A 9865-nucleotide genomic window follows, 5' to 3' on the forward strand; every position below is an offset into this window, starting at 1 on the left:
GTACAGCTGACACTTTACTCAAGGTAGAGAGTCTGGAGGTGCTGGCACAGAAATACAGACATGCTCTACTGTGAAGGGAAAATGCAAGACATAGATTATCATGGTTGCTTTGGGGCACAGTCTGTTCTCTAAAAACTCATTTTAGATTTCCCACAAGGCACAAAAGCCCCAGGCCTAGGAATATTCTCAGAATAATTGAAAATGCCAGCCATACAAAACCTTCTATATAAACAGCACTGGCATTTGTAATGGCTAAAAAGTTGACATATCCCCAGTGAAAGACTAACTAAAAGGTATCATATGCACTATGCTGAATATTGTTTGTAAGAGCACTTTACAATGCTGGATGGTAAGGACAAAAAGAAAGGAACAATGAGGAGCAAGTGCTAACGGAAAAAAAATGATGGTTTGGTTTTATACCTTTTCTTTTGAGTGAGGAAAATGTTGGGAAGGTGGTTTTGTGCACTGTGTATTCCGATGCTGATTGCTGTCCCCAGAGATCTGGTTACAATCAGGATGTTGGCATTGTCATGAGTATTGGAGAATCTCCTGTAACAATGATGTGAAAAGATTCTTTTCCATCACCTCTGATTGGCTGATAAAGTGCTGATTAGCCAAAAGCTTGACAAGAGGAGAGAATAGAGGAGGATTTCCCATCTCAGTCAGGCCGTCCTAAGGACAGAGTCAGAAGAGTAGAAAAAGGGAGAGGGGAGAAGAAGATGGACCAGGAGGATTCTCCATGAGGTCAAGATGAGAAAACAGTCATGAGAACAGACGTTGACCAGAGTGAGCCAGGGCAAGACCACATGGTAGGTAATGGGACATGTGGCTAGGTAGTAGGCAGCCTAGTCTGGTTAGAATAGCTCAGAACTTGCCCAGCTTAGTGTTTGCAGATTGTTAATAAAAATACCAGGTTTCTGTATCATTTATTTTGCAGCTAAACTGTGCTAGAGTGGGCCTCGTAACACCCTGCAGTTATTTAAGAGCAAAAGGAGGTGAAGAAAACTCCCCAGAATTACATTTAATGGAAAATGTACTGGGTAAGATAGTGATGGGTATAGAATACACTATGAACTTTAAAATGCAACTTATTATCTTTTAGAACTTTGTATAATGTATCTTGGTCATATCCATCCCCCACCTCTTCCTGTAGCTCCTCCCAGATCCACTCCCACCTCCTCACTCCCTCAAGTTATGTCCTCTGTTTATTTCAAAAAACCCACCGAGTCCAACTGTGCTATTCATATACTCCTCAGCACGAAACCATCACTGAAGTCACAACCTTAAGGAAAACTGACTCTCCCTCCCCCAGAATCCATCAACTGTCCAGTTCATTTAGGGGTAGGAACCCATGGCCATCTTCCCATTCCTTCTAGAGTGTTGTCTGGCTTCCCCTTGTATCTGTTCAGTGCAGGCAACCCCAGATGCTGTGAGTTCATGAGTGGGAACATGCTACCATCTCAAGGAGACAGCATTTCACATTGTCTTTCCTCAGTCTCTGATTCTTACAATCCTGCCACCCCTACAATGACTCCTGAGCCTTGAATTATACAATTTAAAACTAATATTCTAAATAGATTATAGTTTCATGAACTGGAGACTTGTAGATACATAATGTATAAGCTGGCCAGTTTTAAATAGCAGTAAATATCTGCAGTTGCACTGCAAACACTCCAGATGTTTTGTATCTACTACGTTAATAATCAAACAACCATGCTTTTGACTCTAACACTGTGATTTTAACTTATTTACATTTCCTAATTTTTACCCACCTTCACATTCTTTTGCCAAATACTTCGTGAGAGCTTGCAGTGTGGAAAACTGTGTGTTCAGACACTTGTGTCCAAGACATAAGTGTTCAGAATAACTGTGCGATTCACACTAGTGGATCCTGAGGCTAAGTGAGGCTGAGGGACTGGCCCAAGAAAAGATGTCATGTAGGAGGAAAAGAAGATTGAACAAACCTGTGTGACTGTAGCTCAATGCTCTTAACCATGATTACATGATCTTGGATATCTTAGGGGATGCAACTTTGTGAACCTGCTAGGCACACATATAGAAGATCCTGGGGTGTAGTCTCACCTCTCCAGGAATCTCCTACCCAACTCCCTGTCAAAGTGCCCACACAAACCTTTCTGGTAACCTCTCCTCTACCTTAGGGATCCCAAGAAGGATGGATATAATTTATGTATGGAACATGGGGGCAGCTATAAGAGGAGACAAGTGGTTGGAAACAGGAGTCCTGGGGTTCCAGGGAGGAGCAGTGGCCAGATGACAGAGGAACAGTTAAGCCTCCTGTTCTGTTCTCTTTCTTGCCAGTGTAGTTTCTCCTAGGAAAGCCCTGCACAGCCAAGAGTCACATGGCTGATTTGTCTTGGTGTGAGATAAGCTATTGCCAACAGAGTAGAAGTGATCAGAGGACTTATCTATGCAATAAGGAGATAGCTGACCTCCATGCTGGCTTCCCTACAATCAGCCAGAGGCAACAGCTGTTAGGGTTACTGGATAAGGGAGTTAACAAGATAGCAGGAGCCTGTGTCCCTAAGCTGTACCTGGATAATAGCTGCCCTGTGGTACACAACTATTTAGACATCATATGAGAAAAACTTAAATAGCTGTATCTGAGCTGTTACACATTTTTGAATAGACAACCTGAAAGATACAGGCAGAATGCAAATACTTTGCATGCAGTACTATAGGAGCTTGGGCACGTTGATGTCTGTAGTGGGTAATATTAAAAAAAAAAATCAAAAATCGCAGGCCATGTATCCTGGTGGTGATGTGGCTTTGCTTAGCTCAGGATGCCATGTTGTGTGGCCAGAAGCCAAGCACGCCACAGCCGGAAGCAGCCACAGGCCACACGTGCCACAACTAGACCCACGAGACTCATTGTGTTGTTTGTCTCTGCCAATCCACCACGCTGTCCACAATGCTTGGCTGAGCCCAGACCATCCCGCCATCCATGTGGTACCCGGTAGAAAGGGGACTCTTATGCTTAAAGATTATCCAATATTTATATGTTTGGAGATGCTCACTTAACAAGATGCCTACGCAATTAGAGTTGTTACCCAATACCTAACCTTAGATAAAATTTGTTACCTAGGACTGTTCTTGATGATCCGTAGTTCTCCATGGCTACTACATCTCTCCCTCTCCTCCTAGTCCTCTTCTTTCTCCTCTTCCTCTCCTTGCTCCTCCCACGTTAGCTCCTCCCACATTAGCTCCTCCTCATCACCGTACTTACTGCAAACAATGTAGCCCCAGCAAGAAACCATCCTGCTACAGATGTCTAGTCCCCCATCTTAGCAGATATACAAATATCCCCACAGCCTCTGTTGTAGAGCTTAGAGCGAGAATGCTAGAGTAGATGTTGTGAGTAGCTGCCCTCCTGAAACCATGCAACCCAGGGCTCTTAAGTGACTTCCACCTTCTAAGGAACTCATCTTCACTTCAGTGATACCCTTAATGGAATACCACAGTATTCATGATGGCTCTTAGTCTTTGGAGATTCAATCTCCTCTAACACCTGACATAATGTGTGGGTGGTGAGTGACTTGAGTTGATGTATGTGTGCCTCTTGTTCTCCACCTCTCCGCCTAACTTACTTTGGAAGAAAACATTTTCCCCCAGTGCTTTCGCTCATTCACACTCAGTAATAGCTAATGGCATAATCAACTCTGCCTTGGCCACTTTCCTTTCTCTAACTCTCATCCTTATCTCTACCACTGTTCTTTTCATTCATTCATTCATTCATTCATTTATATCCCAAACGCTGTCCCCATCCCAATTCCCTCTCACAAAGTCCCTCCACCATCTCCCCCATTCCCCTCACCCTTTCCTCTGAGATGGTGGACCTCCCTGGATATCCCCCCTCAACCCTGGCACATCAAATCTCTGCAGGTTTAGGAACATCATTTTCCACTGAGGCCAGACAAGGCAGTCCTGTTAGGTGACAGATTCTGCAGTCCGGCAACAGCTTTCAGGAAAGCCCCCACTCCAGTTGTTGGGTGACTCACATGGAGAGCGAGCTGCACATCTACTACATATGTTCTGGGGACCTGGGTCTAGCCCATCTATGCTCTTTGGTTGGTGGGTCATTCTCTGAGAGTTCCCAAGGGTCCAGGTTAGTTGACTTTCCTGGTCTTCCTGTGGAGTTCCTATCACCTTCAGGGCCTTCAGTCCTTCCCCCAACTCTTCCATAAGAGTCCCCGACCTCCCTCCATAGTATTTGGCTGTGGGTATCTGCATCTGTTTCAATCAGCTGCTGGGTAGAGCCTCTAAGAGGACAGTTATGCTAGGCACCTGTCTGCAAGCATAACAGAGTATCATTAATTCTATCAGGGATTGGTGCTTTTCCATGGGATGGGTCTCAAGTTGGGCTGATTATTGGTCAGCCATTCCTTCAGTCTCCGCTCCATCTTTGTCCCGGTATTTCTTTTAAACAGGACAAATTTTGGGTCCAAAGTTTGTTGGGTGGGTTGGTATCCTCCTCCCTCTACTGGGGTTCCTGCTTAGCTACAGGAGGTGTCCTCTTCAGGTTCCATATCCCTACTGTTAGGCATCTTGTCTAAGGTCATTTGTATTTACTCCTGGGAACCTCTCCAATCCTGCGTCTCTGGGACTTCCTCGAGATTCCTCCAATCCCAACCCCCAATGCCAGGCAGCTGCAAATTTCCATTCATCCTCCTGGCCCTCTGGCCCTCTCTCCTGTCTCTCCCCATACCTGATTCCATACTCCCCTTCTACTTAAATGTTTATCTCAAATCTGCTCAGGGAAAATCCAAAAGTTGATATACGTATACCTGACGATTCATCTGCTAAAGCTCTACTCGCTACCACAAACCTCAGTCTGTGACTATGCTTAGACATAAGTCCATTAAAGATTAGGATGGTAAAATAAGGCCGTGGATGTGGGCACCAATCCAATCTGACTGATGTCATCATGGGAGGGACTTAGGGAATTCAATATGACAGCACTGACAGATGTGCATAGTGGTCCAGCCATGTTTATAGATATGAAAGATGTGCCCTGCTGAAGACGAGGAAGACGGCCTGAAGGAAAACTAACCTGCTGGCGACTTGAAGTTCAATGTGCAGCCTCCAGGAATAAAAAGAAGGAAATTCTTACTCCAACACCTAGTTTGTACTAAACTATTATGGTAGCACAAAAACAATGGCACAGAGACCCAACCCAGTGTTTTCTTTGTTGCCCAGTGAGATGTAAAACCCTGTTACGAGTATAGAGGATTCCTAAAATAACAAGAAACTCAGTATCAAAGCCTGTAACAGGACCTGCAAAATCTGGCTTTTATTCCTTGGTTCTTGGCTGCCGTTCATCTTGCTTAAGACAGGGGGAAGATACCCTGGCTGCAGCCTTTTCATAAGGCAAATTCTTTGATTTTGTGCACATTCACATTGACAGTTCTGTAACTAAAGATAAAAATAGAAGGGCCGAGAGGTTAGGAAAGACACAGGAGAAAGCAGGAGCCAAGAGAGCTGTGTTTTCTTCCTCAGACCAAACCAATATTGAAGCAGAAAATTGGGCAACCACTATCCAGGAAGCAGCCCATCACCACCCCAGAGACACCTAGGAATTCTTACCCCAAAGGAACATTCAGAGCTCCAAAGTGGGTGTTCATTAGCATTCACTAAAGCCATTGTGACAAGTTGTACAGTTCCACACTGAGAGAACAGAATCAGTTCCTGAAGATGATCAACTCTGCCAAAGACTGGCCTGGGCTGGGTTTTCCCTTTGACTTTTTCTACAAATAAAATTTGGTCTTAAAAGTGCCTTAATAAAACATATTACCGTATCTAAATGCACACAGATTAAGCAACAAGGCTCTATCAGATAACTAGAATATGAATGCAGAAACACACACACACAGAGAGAGAGACAGAGAGACAGAGACAGAGAGAGAGAGAGAGAGAGAGAGAGAGAGAGAGAGAGAGAGAGAGAGAGAGAGTATTTTGTTTGCCCTAGACAACTGGCCTTTGAAAACTTGCAAGCAGCCCTGGCACTCAATTTATGAAGATTGTGCAGTGCTTTCTCAACAAAATACAAAGGATTCAAGTGGATTGTCCTGGTGTCCATTGTTGGATCACAGGTGCACTTGTGCCTCCAGAGAATTTGGAAAATACAGGTAGCCACACCCGAAGCTTGTCTGCACTTAGGTGTAGGTTTCCTGTCTCATGATGACTTAGCAGACATGACAGGTGAAGCAGGGTTTGTCCACGCCTCACACCAGATCACAAAGCTGTTCACCAAGCCTAATTTGCCAGTGTCGTTCTGGCTACAGTTGATACATATGTCTTTCCCCTTAAGTGAGAATTAATCTGTATTATTCCTTTTCCTTGAGGTGCTGTCTATAGATTCCTGTGTGGAACATACAACCTTAAGAGAAAACCCTAGGACATGACCTGGAATCTTAAGAACTTGGGAGAACAGGATAGCATAGGTGTCCCTGGATGCTTTTAACCCTACAAGCTTTTCTATATCTATTAATTTATTCAGATTAAGAGATTTCAGACTAGAACAGGGCTGAGGCAAGAGCAAGCAAGGCAAGTAGCTTTGTCTGCTATTCCTCTGACTCATCGTGGGTGGACTGTAATGGAGGACACTGTTCTAGAAGCTCTAAAGTCCAGGAATACAATATGGACCACAGCACAGCCTCTCTGGAGAGGGCTTATAGTGATGCTGAATCTTGACAGGATACTTGTTCATATACTGTTTGCTGTGGCTCAATGTTCACAGACTCTAAAATTATAAGGCATCTTTTAATGGACCCTGTAATCCCCTAAATATTCTCCACTGTCATGGAGAGATGTGGCAGGCTGCTTTAGGTGATAACATAAACCCTGGTGATTCTCAGCTTTTGTCTATAGTGAGGTCATTCTGTTTACATAGGAACAAATCTAATAATTTGCAACTCAAGTTCACTGAACCCCTCTTCGGGTTAGATTTCAACCTAACTTTGGTGCATCTAAATTTTTACATGACTTTGTTAATCTTCCTTTTATCTTTACATTCAAAGGCTGAAGAAGTTTCACAAAGCCGTACTGGCTTAACCATCAGGCTTTTATGAATTAAATTAAAGCTCATTATTATTGAATGATATTGCATTTATTCCTAGAGTTACATAAAATCTTTTAGATGATATGGAAAGACACTCTAAATCATTATTTGTCTATTAGTGAAGCAATTCTCAGTGTAAAGTTTATGGATAGTAAATAGTAGTTCTTAATAGGAATTTGTGGCCAATGTTTGTGTCATGGACTGCTGTGAACTAGGTAAGATCTGTCCTATTGCTTTGACACACATACTAAGCACATTGTCCAGCCCTTTGTGATAAGGTTGATTGTGGCTACAGTTGCTTGCAATGGAGCCTCAGAGAAAGCTATCTAGGCCACGTTCAGTCTTGGGCCCTGTAAGATTCCTGGTTATTCTTGTCTGCTTCTTTCCTTTGCTCTTGCCTAGGTTCAATACCCACAAGAACTTTAGAAATCATAAATAAAGATGCTAGACTAAGGAATTAAGAATGCCACAGTTTCAATTGTACCACAATTGCCTCATATGCACAAGGCCTACATTCAGTGCCACTCAACATATACACACATACACAGACACATACATATACATACACACACACATATGTGTGTGTGTGTATCCCTGACACAAACATTATCCACAAATTCCTATCCAGAAATTATATGTATATATGTGTGTGTGTGTGTGTGTGTGTGTGTGTGTGTGAGTATAAACACACATCATGTCAAGATAAATAAATTCATTCATATATATTAATATATATTCCTCCTTTAAAAATATTCTGCACTTGTTTGTTTGTGTTAGGGTTGTGAAAGCAAATTCATTTGCATCATAGCAAATTTCACAGTGACAAAATTATGAGTTAAATGAGGATATTACAAATTCCAGAAATATGGCAATATCTTTCTGCCCTGGAAGAAGTAATACTCTAGACTTGGTGTTCATCAAGGTAGGGTGGATGATGTATGGGATAGTACCTCCCACAGATCCTTCTGCTCAGAAAGGGTCTGCAAAGGTGCATGGCATGTTCCTAGGCTCCTGACTTCCCAGGCCAGTGCTCTGCACAATCTACCCCTGATTAATTTCATGTCTAGTAAGTAAAGCAGACTCCGTAAAAAACTGCTTGCCCTTGTCTCAGACCTGTTCTTATATGTGCACTCCACTGGAATGTGGAACAACATAGTGGGTGGGGGCCACTTGTGGAGCTAATTCAGAGTCATTTGGAGACACCTACTGTGTTGTTTTATGTTAAAATGTTAGAAGTCACAGCCACTTTCTAGGTTCTTCCTCAACATATCATAGAGTCATAAAGATTCCACACAAGAGTCTTTAAAGGAAAACATCTCAATCAACAGACACATAACCGAAAGATATGATGCTTACAGCTAAAGTGACATGGGGAAAGTAGACCTGTTAGCCTGCTCTAAAATCTAACATGAGGCTTTGGACACCCTAGCCCCACCCATCACTTCTACAAAGCACTCATGGGCCAGGAACTGCTTTAGAGGGCTACATCCAAGACCAGAAAAGCTCTAGGTGAGGCTGCTTCTACTTGCTAACTAGCTACTGTCAAAAGTGGTCACATGATTCCACATTTGTGTGGGAAACAATTTGTTCCTCTGCATTATGATAGCTGTTTTATGTATGTTGGCGTTTTCTTAAGAAAGCTCCCCATGCTTTTCATTTTCCAGGCTTCAGAAGCTAGCTTTCTAGGGCACGGAGGATGGTTAGCAGATTGGTGCGTGCACCTTTGTGCTAAGTGATTGGAAGTGGCTTTCTTTTTTGTTGTTGTTGTTGTTTTGTTTTGTTTTTTCCCGAAAACACTTTATTTATCAGTATTTGTATATACATACATACTTATACATGTATACATATATACATACATATATGAACAATAATTAAATAAGATGTATTTGGACAGTATTGGGGGTTGGAAAGAGTGGGAGGAAGGAGAGAAAGAAAAAATTATGTAAATACAGTGCTCATATATGAAATTCTCAAAAAGGAATCCATTTTTTAAAAAATGTTCAACAGATTAACTTGCATTTTACAATATGAAAATAAATATGACCTATAATTATGTTGAAGGACATTTTAACTCACTACAAACTTTGAAATTTAAAATGAAATCAATAAAAATTATTTTACCCAGCATACTAACAAAAACCACAATAACATTTTATAATTCAAAGTATTTCTGAGAACAAGAAAATGGATTGTCAGTAGCTAAGTCAGCAGAGCCAGGGGAACACTGTGTGTCCTTTCTTTTCTTTTCATTTCTTTTTTTTCTTTTTTTGTCTTTATTTATTATTATCAACTTTTTAACACAGGGGTTATAAACACAAAAATGCAGGATGTAGGGAAGGGGATGACACAGGAGCAGAGATGTTCAGGGGGAGTACAGATATCTTTCAGAACAAGGTATCAGCTGGGTAAAGGTTCAGAGGTCAGGTCACTATGACTCTGCCTATGCTTCACTTGTCCTTATCTAAGTTGGTACTATCTGCCAAGGCTGCCTATTTACAAGGTCTATAACTACTCAAGCTGGTAGATTTCCACAGAAGCTGCCTGTTTACAATAGTTTATAGGCATCTGTTTCAGTGTTTTTCCATAGAGACCCAAGATTTTTTGTTAGCAGGCATGTATGTCAGGCCTATTGCTGATTTTAGGCTTATGGCTGATTTTAGGCATTCAGTATATAAGCAGGGCTGTCCCTGACATCTCCTCCCTTCTCTAATTATAGAATGGCTGTGGTGATTCTAATCTTGCCAAGGCGGGGATAGAGGCCTGACCTCCAGTAATTAAAGGTGACCTTGT

Source organism: Arvicanthis niloticus, chromosome 18 (assembly GCF_011762505.2).
Source record: "Arvicanthis niloticus isolate mArvNil1 chromosome 18, mArvNil1.pat.X, whole genome shotgun sequence".
NCBI classification, from domain to species: Eukaryota; Metazoa; Chordata; class Mammalia; order Rodentia; family Muridae; genus Arvicanthis; species Arvicanthis niloticus.